The sequence below is a fragment of the Callithrix jacchus genome, chromosome 10 (genome assembly GCF_049354715.1).
Source record: "Callithrix jacchus isolate 240 chromosome 10, calJac240_pri, whole genome shotgun sequence".
Taxonomy (NCBI): domain Eukaryota; kingdom Metazoa; phylum Chordata; class Mammalia; order Primates; family Cebidae; genus Callithrix; species Callithrix jacchus.
Genome location: NC_133511.1, coordinates 109,741,687 through 109,768,431, shown reverse-complemented (window position 1 = coordinate 109,768,431; position 26,745 = coordinate 109,741,687). Strand labels below are relative to the sequence as shown.

The following is a 26,745-nucleotide window of genomic DNA, read 5'->3' as shown; positions in this document are numbered from 1 at the left end:
TGTTGGGGCTGAACTGTGCTCCTTGCAAACTCACATTTAAGCCCTCACCCCTTAGGGGTCCTAATCCAATCTGACCAGTATTCTTAGAAGAGGACCTCTGGACACATGGGAGACGCCAGGGAAAGACTATGTGAGGACACGGTGAGAAAGTGGCCATCCACAAGCCAAGGAAAGAGACGTCAGAAGACACCAACCCCGCCAACACCATGACCATGGACTTCCAGCCTCCAAAATTAGAGAAAACAAATACTACATGAATTAATTTATGTAATCCTCACAACTCCTAAGTTAGCTGTTATTTAGTCCCATTTTATGATGGGAAAATGAGGCACAGAGAGGTTGAGGCACTTGTCCAAGCCTGCAGAGCAGGTGCATGATAGAGCTGGGGCTCAAGCCAGGTGGTCTTCAGCGTTCCCACTGTAAACTCTTCTGTTGGTTAATGAAATCTGATTTGTGAAGGCCTGGCACCCTGCAAGTGATCAATACATATTAGCTGTGATCATCTACAAGCCAGAGAACATGGAAGATTGCCAGTAACCACCAGAACAATCTGAAAAAGACGGGCTTGCAGGGGGAGAAAAGGGAGAGAAGGCAAGAGAATTTCTCAGGCACCCTCTGAGAACCTGCCAGGTGTGTGGGATATGGGGATGAACAGACAGGCACTGCCTCTGCCTTCCTGGGCTTATACCAAGGTGGAGGGAATAGATATATTTTTTAAAAATCACGTAGAACAGTCAACAATCATCCGGGAGTGACAAAACACCATCAAGAAGAGGACTGTGGAGCCATCTGAGTCTACAGATAGGGAATTTGGCCCATTAGAGAGTCAAGGAGGACTTCCTGGAGGAGGTAATGCAGGGGCTGGGATCCAAAGGATGAGGAGGAGTCAGGTAACTAAAGTGGGAGGGAAAGGTAGTCCAGGGGAAGATCACAAAGACTGATCCACAAAGTTAGGGGCAAGAGAAGAAAACAAGCAGCAGATGCACTGGAGAAGAGGGAGGCATGCTGGAATGGGGATGGGGCAAAGGCCACATGAAAAGCCTTTTGAACACAACTGAGCATCCATCGAAGGGTTTTAAGCAAGACGGCTAACATGACCACGTGACACAACAGATGTTTTCCGAACAACGTGTGTAAGGAGAACTTCTGTAAATGGAATTTATTTCTAAGGCAGGAGGAAGCAATGGGAACCTTAGAGTTAACTCGTCTATAAATTGAATGAAGACTTTCGAATCCAGCTGGCATTTTCATAGATCAGGCTCCCTAAAATGAAGTACGCCTATCGATTTATCACACTGGAGAAGGGCAGCCCTCTCTGGTGTGCTGGAGATGCTAGGGAGTGCCTCTGGTGGCTGGGTCCTGGGAGAAACCCCACACTCTGAATGTGATCTTTGGCCACCACGACCTGCTTCCTGCGGTGACCATAATCTTCCCGGCCCCCATTCTCAGTTTCTCCTCATCCTCCAACCCAACTTGTCCTGTTTCCAGGAGGTGGCCTTTCTGTCCTGGATGCTCTGAGCATTTTCATAGCATTCTATGGCTCCTTTTTGGCTTTAGTGCTATGACCTCCCCATGCCCCCACATAAGAGGGGCTTAGGGGTAGAGGCCTTGGTGCATGGCAAAGAGGGGTGGAATCTTGAAGAAGCTATAGCTAAGAATCTACCCATTCGATCATTGGTTTCCTCATCCATTCAGCATGTGAGCATTTGTCCAACCCCAGCTACTGAGCTCCACAGTGCAGGCTCCGTGGAAAACCAAACAGAAACTCTCCACCCTCACTCTATGGAGGGAAGCAGATGACAAATAAAACATTTAAAGTAATCCTGACATTCAATGAATACTTGTCATGTACCACATTCCATCCCAAGAGATATATTTATGCATTTTAATCAAACCCCATGAGTTAAAATGGAGTCAGAGAGAATTTAATTGATTTGTCAAAGATCAAACAAAGGTCATAGTGTGAGAATGAACTGGGATTTGAACCCAGGCGCTGTGTTCAGAATGTATCCTAACCCTCCACAGCAGGCTGCCTCCCCTGCTTCCTTGCACCCGGATGAGGATGCATATCAGAGTCCTCCAGCCTCCACAGCTGAACCCCTAAACCCTCCCGGGCCCAGAGGGAAGGGCTCTGGAGCTGAGAGTCATCTGCGGAGCCTCCCAGGGGCCCTCTCTATACAGATGCCCAGACAACCCCCTGGGGAGAGAAGCCCAAATTGAAAAAGTCACCATGACTTCTGATGCTAAAGGGGAACCCGGGAAAAATGTAAAGCAAGAAAAATGCGTCTCAACCGATATTCTCAACTTGCAAGGAGATGGAGCTGGCAGGTAACTCCAGAAAGGCAAGGCGAGTGGAGAAAATGCAAAGGGTGCCTTTGATTCAGTCAACTCAAACTATCATTTCTAGAAACGATCTATCTCCAATTGGTTGTAATTTCTTTTTCTTTTCTTTTTTTCTTTTTTGAGATGGAGTCTCGCTCTTTGCCAGGCTGGAGTTCGGTGGTGCAATCTCAGCTCACTGCAACCTCTGCCTCCCGGGTTAAAGCAATTCTCCTGCCTCAGTCTCCTGAGTAGCTGGGATTACAGGCACAAACCGCTACACCCAGCTAATTTTTGTATTTTTAGTAGAGACAGTGCTTCACCATGTTGGCCACGCTGGTCAACTGGTTATACTTTCTATATGCTGATGTTTCCTGGGAGACAACCCATCCGGGGAGCCAAGATGGATAACACAACTGGCAAACAAGAGTGTGTTTTGACACAGACTTTCACCTCCTTTGATGCTTAGGACTAGGCCATGAGGTAGGCATATAACCCTACAGTATTGATGAGAGGAATGAAATATATAAAGAGGAATTTACCAATCACTTCTAGTTGTATGGGTATATAGAGAAACTTGGGCAAATTACTTAACCTCTTTGCACTGACGTCCTTGACTGTCAACAGGTCAATAACACTACCCACTTCTATGGGTTGATTTGTATACCCCAGAAAGATATGTTGACAGCCTAACCCCTGGCTATCGGGAGCTTTGCAGAGGTAATGGGGTTAAGATGAGGTCACTAGCGTGGGCCCTAATCCAACATGACTGGTGTCCCTATGAGAGAGCGCGGCAGACACAGAGGAAGAATGTCGCACGATGGTGGAGGGAGGCATCTACAAGCGAAAGAACATGGAGGGTTCCCAGTAACCACCAGAAGCTAGGGAGAGGAAAGAGAGCCCTCCCCTAGAGCCCTAAGAGACAGCATGTTCCTGCCAACACCTTGACCGCAGGCTTTCGGCTTCTAGAACTGTGGGAATCAGTTTCTGCTGTTTTAAGACCCCTAGTTGATAGTGCTGTCACAGCTGCCCCAGGAAACCAGTAAGCCACCTCGCAGGGCTACAGAGCTCCCACAGAGCTGCTGCTCTTGCCTACAGAAGCCAAGGTATGGGTGCAGGAGTGAGTGAGGGGTGTCTGAGGGCCCCAAGTGCCACCATCACAGCCATTGCAGGCCTCTGTGCCTGAGTCAGCGTAACTCCAGCTGCAGAGGAAGGCTACACTCTTCAATGACCCCAGGGACAAGTGTCCACTCTTCCCAGGAGAAATGTGCATCTCAGAACCCCATCTCAAGAGGCCATTCTCTTCCTAACCTAAGGCCCCTCCACTCCCTTGCGTCCAGCCAGCCCAGCTTTTCCTCACAGGGTCCGTGGAGGGCAGTGTTTCTGTTTTGGCTGGAGAAGCGCCTCATTCCCCAAGGGCTAAGACACCAGCCAATGAGCAAGTTCCCCGAGCCTGCCCCGCTGGGGGAGCCCTAAATGTCAGGCAGCAGGTGGCCCAGTGCACTTGGCCCACTAGAGCACGCTGCAATCTGTGCCCCCAGAAGGAGAGGCAGCAACACAGGGTGGGGGCGGGAGCCTCTCTCAGCAACACCCCAGCCCTGCACCCGCTGTGGGAGTTAGACATGAAAAAACGGACCTAAGTCCAGGAGCCAGGGCTCCAAATTCATCTCCTGTTTCAAATGGAAGCCATATTAGTTCAATACAAGAGCCCAGCCCCAGGCCTCTGGGAAGGGAAGTGGGTGCCTGTCCATCCAAGGACCAGGGGTCCAAGCACATGTGCCCACCTCTAGCATCTCCACAGGCACCATTCCTTTGCCAAGGGCAGCTCTTCCTCTTACTCCAGCGGGAGAGGAGAGGTGCAAATATGATGCCTACTCTGTGCCAGGGACTTGACTCACTTTTCAGCTCTCCTATATTCTTGCCATTTTGCAGGGGAGAAAACTGAGACAAGATGAAAGAGATGAACAGGTAGGTGCTAAGTAGAGCAGTCAGGATTTGAATCTAGGTGTGGACATCTTACTGTCGCCAGCAAAGCAGACCTGGAAAGCCTCCTCACGCCCCGTCTTAGCCAGTTTGTGTTGCTATAAAGGAATATACAAGGTTGGGTAATTTATAAAGGAAAAGGGTTTGTTTGGCTCATGGTTCTGCAGGTGGTACATGAAGCGTGGTGCCAGCATGTGTTTCTGGAGAGGGCCTCAGGCTGCTTCCATTCAGGCAGAAGGTGAAGGGGAGCTGGCGGGGACAGAGATCCTGTGGTGAGAGAGGAAGCCAGAGTGAGGGGAGGGAGGAGCCAGGCTGTGTAACAACCAGCTCTCCTGGGAACTGTCAGCGTGAGAACAAGGCTGCTCACGAGGGATCCGCCCCCAAGACCCAAACACCCCCACCTCCAACAATGGGGACCAAATTTCAACATGAGATTTAGAGGGTCAAACAACCCAAACTACAGCTTTCCTGCCCGCTCTCACAAGGATGCAGTGGACCAGTACGGAGGTGCATAGGTGGGATGGGAGCTGCAGGTAGCACCAGCTGTGCCTTGGAGAGGCATCCTGGATGCAGAGGTGCCTCTTTGCATCAGAGGTTGGATGGCAATTCCCAAAGCAGGGTAAGTGGGGCCCAAATTCCTACAACTACCTAAGACTATGGCTTGTCTCACCTCATGGCCCGACACTTTTCCCTTAGTTTCCAGATATTTCCTGCAACCTCCCCTCCTCACCATCCATAAAATGAATACAAATATTCCACACTATTGAGGAATGGGAGGAGGAGACAGGAGGGGAAGTGGGTTCTGATTACCCTGGGAGACCTGCTTGAACAAGTTCTCAGAGCAGAAAATTTCAGGAAGCCAAGGGAAGTCATGTGAGAACTGGGCTGAAGATCCAGGGCGTGGCCTATAGTGCCCTTGCCATGCGTGGCCTCACCTCCCTCTGGTGTACTATAGGCACAATACCATCTGTCCAGAAGTAATTTCAATACACACAGTCTGTAATCTATAGAGCAATGCACATCAGGAATTACTAGGATTATTAGGGAATGGAAGCTCCTGTGTGTTAAGAACCAGCAACATTCCAGCTCTATGCTAGAAGCTGTAAATGCGCCGTCTCAATTGATCCTTAAAGCACTCTACTAGGGTAGATGTAAATGCAGAGACTTAGTGCTCATCAAATATCCACGTGCTTCCTTACATTCTCAGTCTCCCTGGGGGCTAGTTTGGGGCCAGATGACAGTTCTGACCTAGGTGCTAGATGTGAAGTGATGCATGTCACCTCCTGGCCAAAACAGTTGAATATCAGTGTGGCTTTCCCTTCTTCCTCTTCCCCATCTGCAGTAACTCTGGATGCCACACACTCTAGAAGGGGCAGCTACAAAGATGGGGGAGTTGTCATCAGCCTGGGTCCCTTAGTGACCATGTGGAGCAGAGAGACCCATGTTAGACAAGTAATGTGATCAGGAGTTAATCGTTTTATTAAGCCACTGAGATTTTAGAGTCATCTGTGGTTGCTATTATTCTGATTTTTCACAGATAAGGAAGCCAAGGCCACACAGCCAGTAAATGGCAGAAACAGGATTCAAATTTCACATCTGTGACTCCAATATGCATCCTCTTCCCATTACAAGCTTTTGTTGTTTAATAAAGATCATGCTCCCCCAACCCCCCTGTAATCAGCCATGTCCCAAAAAACTCTTCCTCACTGTCCCCAGGATGGCTGAGTAATCCATGCAGGACAAAAACGGAATCTCATAAGGTGCTCAGAGCCTGGAAGATGATCAAAGGCAGGAGGAGGGGCCCAGACCCAATCCAAGCGATATCTTTCCTGGGGCTGTTGTGGCTCACAGGAGGTTTGGATACGAGAGGAAATATAATACAGTGGTTTAGCACACGGGAAGGAGAATCAGATCAACCTAGGATCAAATCCCAGTCCCGCCACTCTCAATTCTTTCTGAGCCTTCACTCTCTAATCTATAGGATGGGGGCAATATCTGAACCATCCTTGTAGGTGGAGATGGGATGAAGCATTATCAAGCTCTCAGCAGACAGGGAGCATTCCCCAAGTGTCTGCCCCCATGATAATCATCTCTGGGGTATCTCAGAGCAGCAGCCTTGCTAGAACAAGATGAGGCAGAGGCCCAGCTTGACCTGTCCCCTCCCAAGCTGCTGGAAGAGGCTTCCCCAGCCAGCATGGCCAATAAGGTCCAAAGCTGTAGACCACAGACCTGGCCCAGCCAACGTCCTTGCAGCAGACCATGGGCAGAACGCAAAAAAGGGGTGCAGGGCCAGCCAGACAACAGAAGAACCAGATTGTTTATCTTAAAGTCGAACGTGTCTTCTAGGAAGGCGGCCTTTTATTTGGGTGATGCTAGGAGAGGCTGATCAGCTTAAACTCATTATCTGCACATATGGTTTTCATACCATGGTGAAGGGTGGGAAACAAAGGGTGGAAGGGAAAGGATGGGCAAATGCTAGCTGATGAAATATCATCCCCCAACTGCCAGGAACCAGGATATTGTCAGTGACGTCGATTTGGGCTTCCTCCCATGGGGACGGGGCTACCATAAGCATGGTCACAAGATTCAGGAGTCCCTCAGTGAGTCAGGGAAAGGAAGAAAACAACCAAAAAAGCAACTTATTCACCCTTGCCTTCTACCCCAAAGACAGATATTCTCTCTCTCTCCCTCTCTCTCTCTCACACACCAAACACACACACACACACACACACACACACACACACACACACAAGCTAGGCCCCAGAAAACTAGAAAGGACCCAAGTTAATCCCTCCCTTTTTACAATAATAGTAATAATGATAATCATGACAACAATGATAGTGAACACTTATTGAGCACTTACTATATGCCGGGCATTAGGCTAAATGTTCTACCAGTTTTATCTCAAAGACTATCCACAACCATTCAATGGGGTCTTACTAGTTCCATTTTACAAGTCAGGAAACGGAGGCACCAGGGGTTGAATGGTCTAAGGTCACACACCTGATAAGGATAAAGCCAGCATGCAAATCCAGGCAGTCTAACCACCATGCACTGCTGCATCTAACGAAATAGGAGGGCCGGGTGCGGTGGCTCACGCCTGTAATTCCAGCACTTTGGGAGACCGAGGCGGGTGGATCACGAGGTCAAGAGATCGAGACCATCCTGGTCAACATGGTGAAACCCTGTCTCTACTAAAAATACAAAAATTAGCTGGGCATGGTGATGCATGCCTGTAATCCCAGCTACTCAGGAGGCTGAGGCAGGAGAATTGCTTGAACCCAGGAGGCGGAGGTTGCGGTGAGCTGAGATCACGCCATTGCACTCCAGCCTGGGTAACCAGAGCGAAACTCCGCCTCAAAAAAAGAAAAGAAAAAGAAATAGGAAACTGAGGCTCAGAGCCACACAAGGCCACATGGCTCCATCTGTAACAGAATCAGGGCTGGAACACAAGTCTCCTAAGGCCTGGTTCAGCTGCCTTTCTGCCCCATCCTGTTGCCTTTTGTACACACTTGCCCATGACCAGTGAACATGTTTTTGCTCATCTCCAAGTTGTTGAATTCACTAATTAAGCCAGCCGTCTTGGGTGCAGACCAGGGCCAAGGGCTGGATCTTAAGACAAGTGCCCAGAGGAAAGACCAGCCCTGCCAGCTACAAACACAGGCTCACCATCTTCCTCTCCCACTCTTTATAAAAACTGTCTCACGGTCCACCCCCACTCCCTCAGATGGAGTGCTCATGCAGGTCCAAGGTGCCAGCCCATGGCAGGAGGAGCCCAGGCTGGTGCATTTGCTCCATGGCATCAGGTGGTGGAAATGCCTGATCAATGGGCATCATCTGCTCCATGGGACCAGATTACTGGTTTCCAAGTCCCCCTCCCTGTGCTGCACCCCAGCTGAGCATGAACAAATGTTCCTGATTTTCCCTCTTAATGGCTGACTAAATAGGCCAGAAGAGCAGCCCTCCAGAAAGGGAGAGGTCCCTAAAACCTGCAGCCCAGGAACTGAAAGGACTCTTCCCAGGGAAGAGCAGGAAGCAAGCTTGCAGACTGATTGGGGAGGGGGGGTTTACAAATATTCCCCTCTCTACCCAAAACTGCTGGGCACTTTGCCCTTCAGCTCTGATGGCAGGAGCTGGTTCCTGGATCTGCTGGGTTCACTCAAGGCAGGATTTTGCTGTGTACAGACAATCCTGGCAGGGAGAGGCAAGCCAGCCAGGAGAGGCACCTATAAGTTTAGATTCTGCTGCTCTAAGTTGCAAGATTGCTCAGAATCTCCTCAGCCAACATACTCATTTTACAGACTGAGGAAGCAGGCTCCGGAGGGAAAATCACTCACCCAAGGCCATGCGGATGACTCAGAAGAGCTAGATTTCATATCTGCTATTTTCCTTTTTCCTGGCACCCCCTCCCACAAATCCTTGACTTAATCCCTTGTCCCTACCCAGCACCCTGTCTTCCAACACACCTCTCAGACCATTAAAATCTCATTTTCTAAAAGGCAGAGGGTTCCTTCCTGGACTCAGCCCAACTAACTTCCGCTTCTAGAAAGCATCCTGGAGCCTTGAATGATAGGCTGCCCTTTCAGCCTGGGGGTGGGTAAATGCATCACATATACTGGCCATTTGAATGGGTTTGGGGACAAGAGAGACAAGGAAACAAGAGTGCCCAAGACTTGACATGTTTACATCAGAGAACTTGGAGTTCACCTGGGAGAAGACTGAGTCGATACTTTAAGCCCCAATACGAACTTTAGTAGCCCTCGGGGAGCCTCAATTCCCTCGGCAATTCAGGAAAAGTGGGGTGGGGGTGGGGAGAAGGGGGGGGAACAGAACCCGGGAAACGCCAGCCTTCTGGGGGCCCCATACTCCCAGGCAGGTTCCAAGGCAGGGCTGGTCCAGCAGCTTCCTTCCACAGAAAAGGCAAAACAACAAAAAAACTTCTTTTGTCTTCCAGCCCCCTGGAATGTCTTAAAGACCTATCCAGAGACAGCGGGCTTCTCCACCCTTTCCCTGCTCTCCTCGCTCCTCCTCCTCTTCTATTCAAAATAAAAATCAAGCGGATCTTTTTTAGAGCAACTTTGTCCTGGAGCATTTCAGTAGCATCCAACAAAAACACGTGGCGGACTACACCCAACAGAGGAACCTCGTCTCTTTCGGGGACCCCTATATCCCCCACATTTGTAAGTGACATTAAAGACACGGGAGCCCAAGGAGCACAGGTCACCAGCCAAGGGAAAGATGAAAACTTCTGTCAACCACAGTGAGGCCACGGTGGTTCCAGGATTTGCTCATTCACACTCACTTGGGGTGAGGGGAGGAGGGAAGGAACTGGAGAGAAAGATGAGGCAATAGCCCCTCCAGCGTCCCTTCAATGTTAGCCCCGCACACGACAAAGATGACACTCCTCACAGATGCCAGCAGCCGTCGACTACCCGAGGCACAGACACAGAGACTCAACATACAGAGACCCTGAGACCAGACAACTGGGACCTGGGGCAGATTTCCACCATAACTGTCAAATGACAAGAATGTGGCCTAGAGACCCAGACCCAGGGGGTGAGGGTGGGGGCCCAGGGCTCGTTGACTGCCGAGAAATTGAACACTTCTGCCTTGACTGCTAAAGTTTTTAAGGCCCCATCCCCCACCTCCCACCCTGTGCCTCCCAGTTTACTTGGGCACAGAGAGAGGATACCCCAAGACTCCCATCCTGCCTTTACCAGACAGGGATTAGGCCAGATCCAAGGAACAAAGGTGCAACTTTTGCAAAAAGGGTGCAAGCATTTTGGGGTTTCGGTTTCTGCAACTCCAAGAAACTTCAAAAAGTTAATTCCCCAACTCACTCTCTCCGCACCGATCCGCAGCTGCAGTTTCTTACGTCTTTTCCGGGGGGCAAATGTCTTACTCATCCACTTGCCCTGCCAGCCTCCCCAAGAAAACTCACATCCCGACTCCCAGCCTTTCCAGCCCACGGCGCAGGTGTAACTGGGAACCCTTCGCCTCACCCTCGGTCCTGCTCCCCCGTCTGGCCAGTGCAGGGCGGGCTCCCCGGGCGGGCCCCCGCGTCCTGGAGGTCGGCGCAGTTTCCTCACAGGAGCCAGGACGCGCTTCCTGCGGGCGAGGGCCGGGGCAGGGCGCCCCCTGGCGGGAGCCCACTCGCCTCGTTCCAGCAGGACCCGGAGCCGGCGCGATCCCACCCGGGCCGAGCACCCTCCCAACCGGCTCCCACTGCCCCTCTAAATCCGGACGTGCCCGAGCCTCCCATCCACCCCGCACCCCACGGAATCTCCGCTTGCCCAAACCGCACACGCCTAAGGAATAAGGGGCGTCCTGGAGGAACGCGTGGCGCCACCGCCCCGCCCCTCAGCCAGGGACACCAAAGGCGGCCCGCCCTCTTTGCCACTGCCCGTCCCCGCAGCCCTCCCGGCCCGGATCGCCGCTCCGGGTCCCTGGTCCCTCCCTGCCCTGCTACCGGGTGGCATGGCGCGCAGCCCCTTTCCGGGCGCAATCCTGGCCGAAACCCCGAACCTCGCAGCCACACCTGCCACCCCGCGCCGTTCTCCAGAAGCCCCTACTCCCCCGCCAGGAGCGTGGGGCGCCCACCGGCTCTGCACCTGTCCTGGGCGCAGCCCCGGCCCTCGGCGGACCCGGGGCCGGCACCGGGCGAGCCCGTCCCCGGCCCCTCCAGCCCCCGCGTGCTAGTTTGAGTGGAACTTGGCTGCTGGGCTTCCCGAGACCGTCCTGGGACCCCCGCTCCACCCCACTCGCCCGCCGCGTCCAGCAGCACCCCCGAGCCGGAGCGCGGGGGCTCCCCAGATCCCCAGGGGCGCGGCGGCAGCGTGGGGAAGGCGCAGAGGTGCGGAGCCCCCTACCTTCCAACGGCGGCGGCCGGACCCCGCACCAACTCCCGCCGGCGGCCGGGGGGAAACTTTCCTCCGCGGAGGGGCGCGCTCGCAACTTGCCCGGCGCCGGGTGCCTTCCCAGAGGTGGCGGTGCGTCCGGGGACCGCAGGCGCGAGGCAGCAGCTTTCGCTCGGGGCTCGGGGCCGGGGCCGGGGCAGGCGCCGGGGCTCAGGCAGCCTCGCTCCGCTCCGCGGTGGATCGCTCAGCGCTGCGTCCGCCCCGCAGCCTGGAGCCCCGCGACGCCGGCGGCAGCTGCACGCCCGCCAGCCCGCCGGCCCCACCTCCGCCGCCGTCCGTCCCTCCCCTCCCCCGCGTTCCCTCCCCCTCCCCAAACCTCCGCCCCTCCCCGCTCCCGCCGCCGCCGCCGCAGAGACGCGAGTCTCCTGCGCGGGCTGCCCCTCGCCTCCCGCCGGCCTCGGCCTCCGCGTCCACGCCCTGTCTGGGGGTCCCTGGGCCCGCCCTCTGCCCATCTCCCCTTCCTCCGCCCCCGACCACCTCCCGCTCTGCTCGCCCGCCCTCGCTGCGTCTGAATTCGGAAGATCGTCGCGGGAGTGGGGAGGGGCACGGTGGACCCGGGGTGTTTATTCCAGGGGAACTTTCAGCTGCCCCCGGGGCCCGACCGCTGGGCTTGAGGTGGGATCCTCGGGCTGGACCTCGTTCCTGGGCTTCACGTTGCCCCCGGAGTACCTGTGGAAAGCCTGGGGAACTCACCGTCCTTTGACTTGCAGATAAGAGAGGGGCCTGAACGCAGGTCAGATGCAAGTGACTTGATTGCTAGGGGCCAGATCTGTGTCTCCAACCTCACAGCTGAAGTTCTTGGTGGGCTGGGGAGCTTATCTTTTCTTTGTACTGCTGCCACAGCTGCACCCCCTCCCAGACCCTGACCTGACTTCACTGAGACTTAGAACCTCTGAGCTTCCGTTAAAACAGCTACCCGGCCTGCCCCAGACAAAACGGACAATCCAGCAGATCCCAGGCGACAGCCCAGGTGAAAGTGCTCGGTGACTGCCTTGACGACCGGGGCTCCGGCTGCCCACTCCTCTTCCCTTGGCAACTCTGTTTTGAGTCCTAGACTGAAGCTTCCACACCCCGTCCCCAGGGGCCCTAGAATTCAAGCACACTCCAGCTCTGCACGAGGCCCTTGGCCAACTGATTCTCACTAAGGAGTGACTGATAGGAAGGAGTTGACCCTGCTCCTGTCTTGTATATAAATGGTGGTGGTGAGACCACAGGGCAGATTTTGGGGTGTCTTTTTGTTTTTGTTTTGTTTTTTAGACAAGGCCTCACTCCGTTGCCCAGGCTGGAGTATAGGGGGGAAAGCACAGCTCCCTGATAGCCTCCACCTCCTGGGCTCAAGCAATCCAATCCTCCCACCTCAGCCTCCCAAGTAGCTGGGACCGCAGGCATGCACTATCATGCCTGGCTAATGTTTTCTGTTGTTTTTATGTTTGTGTTTTTGTAGAGCTGGGGTCTTACCATGTTCCCCAGGCTGGTCTCCAACTCCTGGCCTCAAGTGATCCTCCCACCTCAGCCTCCCAGAGTGCTGGGATGATAGGTGTAGCCACTTCACCCAGCCACCAGCCAGAGTTTTGAGAAGCAGAAGTGGCTGCCTTTCCTTGCCCACATTCCAGGAAACGGATACATCCCTGTAAGGACTTTAGGGATGTCTGGTCCTTTCAAGAACTTCACGGACTCTCCAGGACTCAGAGTAGTCAGGTTGCTGGAAGAAAAAGTCCTGGATCCATGGTTTTAAAGGGACCCATGGGGAGGAAATCTCTAATGGTGGTGTTTCTGTAAGAGGAGGACCAGAGGAAGGCCTCTGTGTTCACCCTTCAGCTGCCAAAACAGAATGGAGGGTGGAGGTTGACCCCTCTCACTGAGAACCACACAGGCCCTGCACTTGGGGAGGCTGCCGGGAGAGGCCCTGTGTCGGCCTCCTTGGACACCAGCCCCACATACCTTTAAAGAAGAAAAATGGGAAACCCAGTGAGGGTGCTGGAGCTTGGGAAGTGGAGACCAGAGACAGACAGAGGAAGGGATAGAGCCTCTAAGGGTCTGGGGTTTGGCAGTAATGGGCAGAGCGTAGGGGAAGAGCGGGCAGATCCTCTGCACCACTCAGACAACCAGCTGGGTCTGTAACTCCGGCTCCAAGTCAGTTTCCTGGACCTCCCCCTCTCTCCAGCCTCCGTGGAGAACCCGGCCCTATCTGTGCACCAGCTAAGGACATCTGCTGAATAGCCGTCTCTAAATCAACTCTTATTTTGTCATTTTTGGATTTACTTAAGTGAGCTTGTTTTTAAAAAGATCTGTTAAATTGCTACCATAAATGGAAGGCCAGCATCACATTACTATAAATAGAAAGTAACCATTAAAATAAATACAATGAAAATAAAAGTGTTATTAAATTCTAACAATGTATCTTTAACCACAATAATAATAATACAGTCTAACAAGATACTGCTGCCTGAGGAAGGTGAGGAGGCCCAGGCCCCACTTTCCCTTGGAAAGGGAGATTAGCAAAGGCTCGAAAGCTGTTAAAGACACATTAGCAACAAACTCTTCATCAAGAGGGTTCAAAGAGAACTGGGAAGGGACCCCCTCCAACCCCACTGCTCACCAGGTCAGTTAGGGTATTGGAGGCCCTTGGATTACCTCCAATGACTTTCATCTCCTTGAAAATCTCTGATGTCCTCTTAATTGGGAAGCATAAATATTGGTGCAAAAGTAAGTGTGGGTTGGGCATGGTGGCTCATGCCTGTAATCCTAGCACTTTGGGAGGCTGAGGTGAGTGGATCACAGGGTCATGAGATCGAGACCATCCTGGCCAACATGGTGAAACCCCATCTCTACTGAAAATATAAAAATTGGCTGGGCATGGTAGTGCTTGATGTATTCAGCTCCTCGGGAGGCTGAGGCAGGAGAACCGCTTGAACCTGGAAGGCAGAGATTGCAGTGAGCCGAGATTGTGCCACTGCACTCCAGCCTGGTGACAGAGCAAGACTCTGTCTAAAAAAAAAAAAAAGTAATTGTGTTTTTTGCCATTGAATGTAATAGCAATACCACAATTACTTTTGTACCAACCTAATATATGAGGACAAAAAATTGCTTTTCCTTTAAAGTTAGGTGCTCCAAGAATTTAGTCCTGGACAAGATAGGGCGGATAGGGGTTGCAGGTAGAACTCACCTCCCTTTCACAAGTAATCTTGGGAAAACCCTCCCTTCTCTGGCCTCAGGGCTTCCATCTGTAAAATAGAGGCTTGGGCAAATGGCCCATGGAATCCCTTTGGCTGTCTGATGAGAGCAAGTAAGGCACCAAGGTTGTGGCTTACCAGGAAACTCAGAAAGTGAAGGCTCCACCAAGGTGGGAGCGCTGGAGAGGGGAGAAGCGGGGAAGGAATCACAGAGCAGGCAGTGGGGCTGTGGATGGGCGGGCAGTCCTCAGGAGGGAGAAGGAGCAGGGAAGGATAGAGTCCAACCCACTGGAGTCTAGGTTGGCAGAAACCCAGAAATGGCCTGGCCTAAAGTTCTGGAAAGATTCAGGAAGGAACCTTATGGATAATTCACTGTAATCCAACCACTTCATTTTACCAATGGGGAAACTGAGGAAGAAACAAAGACTAGATTTTCATAATAGTTAAGAGCTGGGCATTGGACCCAGACCTCCTGACTCCCAGGCCAGGGTGCTTTCAATATCTCTGGAATTTGGGCATCTAGTAGAAGTTCTTCTTCTGAAAATACTCACATTTCCCCTAAGAAGCTCTTAGGCTTTGCTTTCTCCAGCATCTGGAGAAAAAAGTTGAATTGGCCTAAAAGCCCAAATTCACCAAAGTGTGTCTAGTGCTGCACCACCCAGGTTCTACACCCCAATCACTATACACAGGACACCTAGGGTGAGCATTTGCCCAGCATCCTGGGAGCTCTAATGCCCAGCAAAAATCCCTGAACCCAGAGTCCACAGGCTCACATTCGAGTCTCAGTCATCTGGGTGATTCCTTCCCGTCTCCGAGCCTCAGAGTTCCCACCTATGAAATGGGGCATCTGGATCAGCAGTTTGAAGTTGGGTTGGTAGACCCTGCTTCTAGGTATTTTAAGAATGAGAATGGTGAGAGAGGAAGAGCAATCTCCCTCTCGGCTTTAGCCAGAAACAGGTTCCCTTTTTCATCTGCTTTGCATGATAGTGCCTCACATGAGATTTCAAGGAGAGAGTGTCCTTCGCTTAAAAGGCATTTGACATCACTAGAAGGGATGACCTCTGGCTCCTGACATTTATAATGCGATGGCTGATTAGGCTGCGTGCTTCTCAAGGTCTGGGGCCCTACTTTGTTCATCTCTGGATTTCCAAGACCCAGGGCAGAGCTGCTACTCAGGGGAATTTTTACACCACCTCCTAACTGTGCCACCTGGAGCCCGCCACCTAAACTCTCCCATGCATTTCCAAATGGGAATGGTAACTGCAACTCTAGCATTGGGTGGCTGTGAGAGTCTCATGGAAAGTTCTCAGTGTAGCTCCTGGAACATGCTAAATATGCAATACAGGTGAGCCCAATGCACGAACGGCTGTTCGGGTAACACTAGACTTGGCAGGTTCTTTCTCTGGCATGCTGACCTTACAACCTAGCTTTGCCAAGGCAGTCTGCATTTTAAATATTTAATCATTGCCTCCCTGATTTTTTTCTGAATTGTCTCCTTTTATATGTAATTTGCAATCATTTCCAAAACGTGACAGTTCATTAAATGTACAACTGAGTGATTAAATGTGTTTATCTTTGCAATGACTTTCATGGATATAAATTCACAAATCTGAGGAACATCCTGTGGAGATTTGAAGGATGTGGTCTCGACCCTTCCAGGCCTGGACTAGTTCAGAGATTCCTCCACTTTCTCTCTTTTTCTCCCTTCAACAAGCTACACACAAGCCAGGGCCAGCCTCTCTTGAGTGTTTTTAGCACAAGGTCCAAGGGCCTGCCTGCTCCTTCTCCACCCTCAGGAATGCTTGCAATTCCCAGGGATGCGCGCGCGTGCACACACACACACGCACACACAATACACACCCTGCACACACACACACGCACACACAATACACACCCTGCACACACAAGCAAGCACACATCATACACACCCTGCCACACACACACACACAATACACACCCTGCCCCCCACACATACAGACTGAAAACACACACACACACACACACACACACACACCACACCCTGCAGGAAAAGAGGGAGAATCTGGATGGCTTTGCTGGGAGGGGCCCAGGGTCAAGCTTCCTCTGAATGCATTGTAGCTGAGCTTTCCAAAAAGTAACTCCTTGGGAATAGCAAGAGAAGGTCCTGCTGGGTAAAGAGATTGCTGAAACTTCATCCTCCACCTTCACTTTTAAATTAACTAATAGTAAACAACACAATAGCAATAATTGCCATTTATTGAGTACTTACGTGGGTAGAAGCTCAGGTTTCGAGGTTAGAGAAACCCACGTTCAAAGTCTGTCTCATTTGCTCACCAGCTGTTTGGCTTTGGGCAAGTTACTTTGCCTCTCTGTGCTTTAGACTCCTAATCTTCAACATGAGGCATGGTGAGAAAGCCTTTAGAGGACTGCAAGCCTACTTAAGCCTCCAAACAACTCCATGAGGCAGAGATGGTCAGTAAGCTTGTTTTACAAACTCAGAGAGACCTGTCCAAAGTCACCCAGCAAATAACGAACTGGGATCCAGGCCAGGCAAAGTGGTTCATGCCTGTAATCCCAGCACTTTAGGAGGTCAAGGCAGGCAGATCAGGAGGTCAGAAGTTTGAGACCAGCCTGGCCAACATATTGAAACCCCGTCTCTACTAAAAATCCAAAAATTAGCCCGGTGTGGTGGTGGGCACCTATAATCCCAGCTACTCAGGAGGCTGAGGCAGGAGAATTGCTTGAACCCGGGAGGCAGAGTGAGCTGAAACCACGCCATTGCACTCCAACCTGGGTGACAGAGCAAAAGACTGTCTCAAAAAATAAATAAATAAAAGAAAAGAAAAGAAATGAGATCCAAACCTTTCTCATTGTATTTACATCTGGAATTTGGACCATATGTTCAGGTGACAGGAAGAGAGGAGAAGACAGGGAGGTCAGGAGACCTGGGGCCCATCCTGGCCTTGAACTTCTGGCTGTGTGATCTTGGGCAAGTGGCCTAACTTCTCTGAGCCTGTCTTCTCATCTATAAAGGGAGATGTTAACACCTACCCTCCACAACTGTCGTAAACATGGAAAGCGACGATTTCTGCCAAGAGGCTTTGAAAACCAGCAAGTATGTAACAAATGTAAGACTTTTAAAATCGCCATTATCATCTGTAGAGTTGCTGAGATTAGAGGTTTAGATCTGAGAGTCTTACAGAGGCACCTGTTACAGTTCAGTCATGAAAAAAATATATGTGAAGGTTCAACTGTGGGCCAGGAATTGGCTGTGTACCTGGACACCCGCATTTGAGTAAGAACAAAGAATGCAGACAGTCCCTGGCATAATCAGTGCAATCAGTGAATTTTTAAACTTCAGACTAGGCTGGGTGCAGTTACTCAGGCCTGTAAACCCAGAACTTTGTGAGGCCGAGGCGGGCGGATCACTTGATGTCAGGAGTTCAAGACCAGCCTGGCCAACATAGTGAAACCCCATCTCTACTAAAAATACAAAAATTAGCCAGGCATGGTGGTGGGGGCCTGTAATCTCAGCTACTCAGGATGCTGAGGCAGGAGAATTGTTTGATCCCCAAAGGCAGAGGTTGCAGTGAGCTGAGATCATGCCGCTGTGCTCCAGCCTAGGCAACAAGAGTGAAACTCTATCTCAATAAAATAAAAAAATACAGACTCAACTTGTGCAAAGCTCTCCTATTTTACTGATGATAACATTGTGGTTAAGCTGGCGATGGGCAAGAGGCAGTTATCTAAATCTACCAGCACGTTGAATTCAGAATTTAGGGAAGTTTGGGTCCTGTCTCCTACATTACTGCTGTCTGTTTCATTTTTTACTCTCCCAGACTCACCTGCTCACAGTTACCCTCTTCCTGCTGAACTATTAGTCCCCATGCCCCTGCTCCCCGGCTCCAGAGCCCCTGTGTCCATCCACTCCTGCACTTGGATGAAAAGAGAAGAAATGGGAAGGCAAGCACATTTATCTGTCAACCTGGGATCTTAGGCAGTATCCAGGAGTTCCCCTTGGCAAATTCTAGACGTAGGTGCAACACCCAGGGCTCTCCTGTACCTGAGCAGATACTGCCTCTGGGTTTCAGAAAATCCCACTATGGAAGTGATAGTGATTGAGATAAATTTACTTGAGGTGTTGGAATGACAGGGCTCTTGGATGCTGGAGGCAAGATTAGATCAGGGCTGAAATCCGTGAACCTGGGCAAGTTACTTCACTTCCCTGAAGCTCGGGTTTTCTCCTCTGCAAAATGGAGAGGATAACAATCTTTGTTTGGGAAGGTTAACTGAAATAATACATGTAAAAGTGCTCACCACAGGGCACATGGTAACAATTAATATAAGAAGTATAAAAGTTCCTCTTCAAAGTTTCCTTTCTTGTTAAAGAGTAAATTATAAGTGTTAGAAATAATAGTTCGGTTTAAACATTTTCTTCAAAGCCTTTTTCCTTTTTATTAATAACTCTTTGTTAAGACCCATCCTATGTAGCTGTTAGACATGCTCACAGGCACACAGTACATTCTATGCCCTTAAACTTGAACCAAGATATCTGTGCTAGACCTGCTCACAGGCATGTCCCAGCTCACAACCTATACCCCTTCTTTATTTAGATTTCCTTTTTGTTCTCCACTACTTTTACCTGTTTAGAAAAGTGTTAAGTTGTTAGCCAATCAAGTTTTCATTTTAGATTGTGAAGTCTGGCTCCAGCCAATGAAGATCAGACACAGCAGTAAGGATGACCCCAAATGCATAAAGGATAAATATGTCTGCCTTTCCTTTGCTTGTTGTACTCTCCTGGCAAGATGGCTAACAGGAGTACCCTTTCTGCAAAGAGTAAAGATTGCCTTGCTGAGAGATCCTTTGTCTCAGTGCTGATTTTTCTTTGCAGCACTGAGCATCTGTTTCTGACAATTAAAGACAGTGGGATCTATTTTCCTGGCAGACCAAGTCTAATTGATGCACAAAGCACACATTGAAAGCCTACTGCAAGCTTAGAGGAAGCCAAAACTGTGAAGACTACAAGCTAAGAACTTTATTGAGCTTTTACTGAGTACTAAACACTTTGCTTAACAGTGTACCTCTATTTATTCCTCCAAACTTATCTCTCCTGTAAGATTGTGGTTTCCTTGAAGGCAATGTCTATCTTAGTCCTCTTTGTCCCTACCATAAACCTAATCTGAGAGGAAGGATCTATTGATATGATTGTCTGCATTTATAGACAGGAAAATTGAAGCTCTGGAAGATTAAGTTACCTGCCCAAGAGCTCCTAGCTGGAATTTGAACCCAGGCAGTTATATTCCAGAGCCTGTGCTCTGTATCCTGGCTCACACTGCTTCATGCCCATTATCTCTTCTGTTCTTCCCAAAAACCCTGTGGTTATTAGCATTGCCTTCATTTTACAGATGAGTAAAGTGAGGTTCAGGGAGGTGGAGTGATTCATTGAGAAGTGCAGTGGCCATGACTTTTGAGGCAAAGGGCAGGTGGCTGGCCTATAAGTCTTCTTTAGCCAGTGAGTGCTGCCTGCTTTGAAGCTAAGTGACCCCCAGCAGTTACACAGGGTGCTCAGACCACTGGAGCATGTTCTGGGCATGGTGATAAGCCGGTTCGCCTCCTGTTTATTGATTTTGATGCTGGATTCATTTTCTGGGGTACAAGTGGGCATCAGACAGCAGAACTGAGGAACCTAGATTCCTACTAGGCAACCTCCAAGCTCAAGGACAGATCTGCACCCAGCTGTCACAGTAACAGGCATGTCGGGACAGGCTGCCGGGTGGGAAGGACCTCCATCCTGCTCCTGTTACCTAGGCAGCACAGGCTGCCTGGCACCTGCTCCCTGCTCTCTCCAGCTTTCCCTTCTTCCCTCCCCCTCCTTCCCTCTCCTTCTGTTATGAGTTGATCTGTGTCCCCTCAAAAGATGAAGTTCTAATCCCTAGTCCCCCAACTGGGACTATTTGGAAAGCTGATCTCTGCAGATGATCAAGTTAAGATGAGGCACTGACCTACTTGACCATGTCTTTAACAGAAGGGAAAATTTGGGCACAGAGGTCAACACAGTGAAGACACAGTGGAGGATGTCGTGAGAAGATAGAGACTGAAGGATGTGGCTATAAGCCAAGGACCACCAACAACTGCTGGTCACCCCCAGAAGCCAGCAAAAGGCAAAGAAGAGCTTTTCCCAGAGTCTCATAGGGAGTGTGGCCCGGCTGACACCTTGATTCCAGACTTCTAGCCTCCAGAACCGTGAGGCGATCACTTTCTTTTCCACCATTCAGCTTGTGGCACTTTGTCACAGAAGCCCTAGCAAACTCACACACCCTCTCCCTTCGTCACCCTACTTAGCTCCCATATTCCAAACATATGTGCGAAGGTGACAAGGCTCAAAAGAAAGGACCCTATGCCAGGTTCACACTGACAAGCATGCACTGTGCCCCCAGTCCCAGGAGCAGAGGCAGGAAGGAGGACCCCAGAAGCTTCTCCAGCCCCTCAGAAATGGGTTGACTCCATTAATATTGCAGAGCACTTGTTATGGATGGGGCGTCTTCTAAGTAATTTCTTAATATTAACTACTGTCATCCATTTCACAGGTGGGGAGGCTGAGACAAGAGATGGCAAGGTAAGTAGACAAACATTACCTAGTAAATGGCAGCGCTGGGCTTCAGGCTCAGGCAATCTGACTTTAGGACCTGGACTCTTAACCACTTTATCCTGCTGCCTCTAATAGCTTTACCCTGTTACGTCAGCTTCTCCATCTGTTAAATGGAAACAACTTATGCAGGAGAAGATCAAGCCTCTTCCATGCCCTGGGATTCTGTATCCCATCACGGAGGCCCACAGAGCCCCAGAGATGGAAGGAACCCTGGTGATGGCTCACCCCCTGCTTGAACATGTGTGTGTGTGTGCGCGCGCACATGTGTGTGTGATGACACGTCTGTGCTTGCGTGTCTGTGTGCGCGCGATGACACTTCTGTGCTTGCCTGTCTGTATGTCATATATACATGTTATATATGCATGCATCCATTCTGCTTAATGATATTTTTTTCTTTGTTTCAGAGTGAGGCTGATTCACTTACTCAAATTAATGTTCCCATCTTGCCTGACTCATTTAATGAGAACAGCTAGTTCTTGTGCCAATACGTGAACTGACCCTGAAGACCTTTCACCAAAAAAATATGGAGAGTCTCTTGTTCTTGAGTTAACGAGCATTGGACAACAACCAGCTTTGCTTTGACTTCCCCTGTTTTTCACAGTGACGCCTGCTGACCTCCATCTAGCATTCTGACAAGAGGGTGGGTGAGGGCCTCTGCAGGAAGACAGAGAATGAGGACTCCCAGAAAAGACGAATAGAACATTTTACCATTTCTCAAAAGTGATTCTTACCCAACCAACTTTGCAGATGAGGAAGCTAGCAGATCAGGGTGGGTAAGTGGCTTGGCCAAGTTTGCCCAGGAATTGATTGCAGAGCCAGGGCTGAGCCCCATTTGTTCAGATATCCACTTCTCTCCTTCTCATTTTTCTTCTTCCCAGGTTTTTCTCTGTCTCTGCTACTGTCTGCCTGATTCCTTGCTTTTTATTCCAAATATGTAAACCTCTAATAAACCTAGAGACAGGCTTATGCCCAATTTATCCCCAGTTACAGAGGAGCCGGGGCCCATTATAAGGTGGATAAAAGTCCCCATGTGCAGTTTTTAGAAATGCTTCTCCAGCATAAACAACTTAACTCCAAAAAGCACCCTGAGAATGTTTGCTTAGTGGCTCCAATTTTTAAGAGGTTGACCTTTGCTACAAGACCTTGGGTCTATTCAGACAATTGCAATGTAGCAGATCACAGCCACTCACATCTGAGTGTGGTAAACCAGCCACCTTGGAGAGGCCTTATCCAGAGTTTACTCACAGTGCTTGGCACTTGGTAAGGGCTCAATAAATAGCTGGTGGATTGAAGACTGAATCAAATAGTCAATAAATATTAGCTTTAGCAAAACAGAATTAGGAGGTTAAATCCCCTAAAGGGAAAAAAATCAGGTAGCATATCCGCTCCAGCAAAAAAAAAAAAAACCTTATTAATATTATTTTTTTAACCGATATCTGTGCCACTGAGTACCCTGCTCTCAGGGACACCAGGTCACATTCTGGGGCATGAGCTCTCAAATCTGAGGTTTCATTCAGACATTCAGTATTTCAGAGCACTGTCCATGTGCCCGCAACTATGCTAGGTAAACTGGGTGTATAATGGTGAATCCCACAGATACATGATCCCTGTTTTGCAGAGCTCACAGATCGTGGAGAAGACTCTCTGCTTTGGGATTGACTAGAAGGAGACCAGTAATTTCCAAAGGATTCTCAGCTTTCGCTCTTGGATTCAGAAGCCAAAGGGCAAGAAAGCCAGTGCTTGTCGTCCAGGGATTCCAGAGCATCTGGGCTTAGGTTTAGGGCACAAAAGTGGCCCCAGCCATTCCTCATGTTGCAAGAAGGTAAAACCCCTGAGGATGGCCTGTGGGAATACTGGGTGGCTTCTCATCCTTCCTAAGGGGCCAAGCCAAGGAGACAAACGGCACTTTATCAGAGATAAAAGCCCATTGAACAATCCATACCCCATTTTTATAGCCTGGAACCACTGACCCTCCCTAAAACAAACAAATAACAACTCAAGGGAACAGTCAAACTCTAAGAGGGCCTGGTGTACACCGGAGACCAGCAGGCAGTGAGGGGAGGGACCACCACACAGGACGTCAGTGATCAAGTATCCAGTGCCAGCTTTCTGGCAACATGCTGGTGTCCTGGACAAGTCTCTGCCCTTTCTGAGTTGTCCAGGTTAGGTGAGATGACCTCTGAGTTCCTTCCAGGGCTGACCCTCTGATATGGTTTGGCTGTGTCCCCACCCAAAATCTCATCTTGAATTGTAATTTGAATTATAATACCCACATATTGGGGGCAGGACCTGATGGGAGGTGATTAGATCACAGGGGCGATTCCCCAATGCTGTTCTCATGATAGTGGGTGAGTTTTCATGAGATATGATGGTTTTTTAAGGGGCTTTTCTTCCCTTCACACTGCACTTCTCTCTCCTGCCACCATGTGAAGAAGGATGTGATTGCTTCCCCTTCCACCATGATTGTAAGCTTCCTGAGGCTTCACCACTGTGCTGAACTGCAAGTCAATTAAACCTCTTTTCTTCGTAAATTACCCAGTCTTTATTAGCAGTGTGAGAATGGACTAACACACCCTCCATGTCCATTTCTTTTTTTTTTTTTTTAAGACAGAGTTTCGCTCTTGTTACCCAGGCTGGAGTGCAATGGCGCCATCTCAGCTCACCGCAACCTCCGCCTCCTGGGTTCAAGCAATTCTCCTGCCTCAGCCTCCTGAGTAGCTGGGATTACAGGCACGTGCCACCATGCCCAGCTAATTTTTTGTATTTTTGGTAGAGACGGGGTTTCACCATGTGGACCAGGATGGTCTCGATCTCTTGACCTCGTGACCCACCCGCCTCAGCCTCCCAAAGTGCTGGGATTACAGGCGTGAGCCACCGCGCCCAATGCTTCTCTCGTCCCTGTCTTTGACCCTCTGCCCGTCTCCCCACCCCTCCATAGGCTCCTACTTATGCGTGAATTGTGCTGTGTAATTAGTAGCAGTGCCTTCTCATCATCAAAGCGTCTTGGTTTGGGTGACAAATTCTATAGCTGCCCTGCCCATCTCCCACCCATCTTCTTTTCTTTCCCTCTCTCTTTTTTCTCTGTTTTCTTCGGGATTCCTGCAGACCTGACCAGCCCACTAGTGGTCTTCAAGGATGCAGAGATCCAAGTTCACCTGCCCTCTGCTCTATCTCCTCTACAGAGCTTCCACTTTCTCCTTGTCCTTAAGCAGCCCACCCTACCACAGGCCTAAGAAACAATGACCTGGAGCACCTCCCTCCAAGGTGGGGGAAAAGCCAGTTTTCTAGGGAACCACAGAACACTCAGCCACCCCAGAGTCTGGGAAGGAACCTCAGCTTTCACTCTGGACTCAGAAGTCAAAGGACAAAGAAGCAAGTGTTGGTGTGCCAAGGGCCCAGGGAGCACCTGGGTTTAGGTTTGGATGGCTAAAGAAGACTCAGATCAGGCAGACCCCTGCCTCGCCACACCCGGTCATCCTGTGGCTTGCCAGAGACCTCAGTCTAGTCCCTTTTTCTGTGTCACCCACAGGGGAATTCACTTCTACTCAGCATTCACACAGAGCACCTCCACCCAACACATACCTCTGAGAAGTAGAGTGAAATACTGACGGAGAAGACAGGCTTGCATTTGTCCCTGTTGCTTCTCAGAGTAAAAGCCGAAATCCTGACAATGACATAGAAGGCTCAACATGGTCCGTCTTCCCCTCACCGCCCCAACCCTCTGCCTTAGGCTACCTCTTCCCTTCTCCCATCTGCTTATTCTCCTCCAGCCTGATGAGCCCCTGGCCATTCCTCTAATGCCAACATGACAGACATGTTCCCACCCCAGGGCCTTTGCACCTGCTGCCCGGAAGGTTCTTCCCTCAGATTGGTACCTGACTCATAGTCTGCCCCTCTGAGCTTCCTGTAAATGTCACCTTTGCTGTCAGGATTACCCTGGCCGCCCCATTTAAAATTGCAATCCTAATACCACTTATTCAGTCCTATTTTTCATAGCACTTAGGATCTTCTAAGATTTGTACCCTATGCTTATTTATTGTTTTGTTTACCACTGCATTCCTGTACCTAGAACAAAGCCTGGTACAGTGAACACTGAATAGACAGGGAATGAATCCCTAGGGCTGGTACTCTCTGAGAGCAGAGGTTATGTTTGTTTGTTTGTTTTTTTTAGATGGAGTCTCACCCTGTTGCCAGGCTGGAGTGCAGTAGTGCAATCTCGGCTCACTGCAGCTTCTGCCTCCTAAGTTCAAGCAATTCTCCTGCCTCAGCTTCCTTCCGAGTAGCTGGGACTAAGCAACACACCACCACACCCAGCTAATTTTTGTATTGTTAGTAGAGATGGGTTTTCACCATGTTGGCTAGGATGGTCTCGATCTCTTGACCTTGTGATCCGTCCGCCGTGGCCTCCCAGAGTGCTGGGATTACAGGCATGAGCCACTGAACACATCACTTTAATAGTTTTTGTTTCTACGCAACAGGCCTCGACTGGGACCTCCCATGTGCCAGGCATAGTGCTAGGCACTGGGCACCTATCAGATCCATCACTAGCACTGCTGTTAACACAAGAGTTCACATTTATTCAGCCCTCTAAGCTGCCAGGCACTGTTCCAAGTGCCTTATAAATACTGACTCATTTAATCCCTGCAACCACCCTAAATTGTAGATACTATGATCAGCCCTATTTTCAGATGGAAAAACAGAGGCACAGCACAGTTAAATAACTTTCCCCAAAATCTGTATGGATAAGAGACAGAACTGGGATCTAGATTCAGGGTGTAGCCCCAGAGTCCATACAACTCTCAGGGAGCTCACAGACTTATAGAGGTGACAGACATGTATAAAGCCATGCTGTGCCACATGACTTGGGGACAATGACAAATGCTAAGCCCAAGCATGTTGAGGAAGCAAAGCGGAGACATTAATATCAAATATGACTAGGGAGGCTGAGAAGTGCTTGTCATGAGAAATGATGTCTCACTGGTGTCTCAAAGGATGTATAGGAATTCACCAGCTAAAGAAATGGGGAGGGTATGAAGCATATGAGAGTTTCTAGGAATTATGAGGCTTCCATATGATTAAATCATGGAATGCACATGAGGGAAGGGTAAGAGGCAAAGCCAGAGCAGTAGATAGGGAAGCTCATGAAATGCCAAGCTGTAGAGTTTGGCCTTTATGAGGAGTTCTGGACAGCGGCATTTCAAGCAAGGTTGTGAATTCATTTGTTCATTCAAATAACAAACATTTTTTAAATGTTTACTATGGGCTAGGCAGAGTCCTGCGTTCTGGGACCTGTGTTTGGAGATTATTCACAGCAGACAGCAAAGGTACCTGGGTTAAATCCTGACTCACAGCAGGCACTCCGTGGTTGTCTGTCAGTGAAATGAATGAATGGATGAATTTTTTTAAAAAATGGTTCTTATTGCTTTACCCAGCAATCTAGACAGGAAACTTTGAAACATTGAATGGAAGTTCTGACTTCCATTCCTCTACAGACTCCCACTGCATTTTTATCTGAGCTTCCTGGCAGCCAAGGCAAAAAAGGAGATAACAGAGTCTGTAGCTCTCATTTGTCTTCGGGGAAAAAAAAAAAACATTATTTGAGAGAGAAATTCTACTTCTTGGTATTACCTTTTGGGAGGAATTTATCTCTTGGCGGCAAAGCAGTAGCTCTTATTTTTTCACTAAAGCGGGAGCTGCAGGTTGCCTGGGAATCCCAGACTGCCTA

At 49.9% G+C, this 26,745-nt stretch overlaps 1 protein-coding gene and 1 long non-coding RNA gene across 12 annotated transcripts in view; one reads left to right on the top strand and one right to left on the bottom strand.

Moving 5' to 3' along the window:
• The window catches only part of TSPAN18 (tetraspanin 18), a 212,967-nt gene extending 200,731 nt beyond the window's left edge, over positions 1-12,236 (bottom strand). For 4 of the 11 annotated variants that reach the window (XM_035262406.3, XM_017978039.4, XM_035262410.3 and 1 more), the window contains exon 1: positions 11,172-11,455. The gene's annotated coding sequence lies outside the window, so the exon portion shown is untranslated. Of the gene's footprint in view, positions 1-10,142; positions 10,415-11,171; positions 11,456-11,912 lie in introns of those variants that run through there. The other 7 variants (XM_035262407.3, XM_035262411.3, XM_078339295.1 and 4 more) reach the window with 3 other exon arrangements.
• Positions 2,056-19,541, top strand: LOC144578001 (uncharacterized). Its single transcript, XR_013522927.1, has 3 exons — positions 2,056-2,342; positions 2,701-2,802; positions 19,317-19,541. It is a non-coding gene; the product is annotated as an uncharacterized LOC144578001 (long non-coding RNA).
• Positions 19,542-26,745: the final 7,204 nt, after the last annotated feature.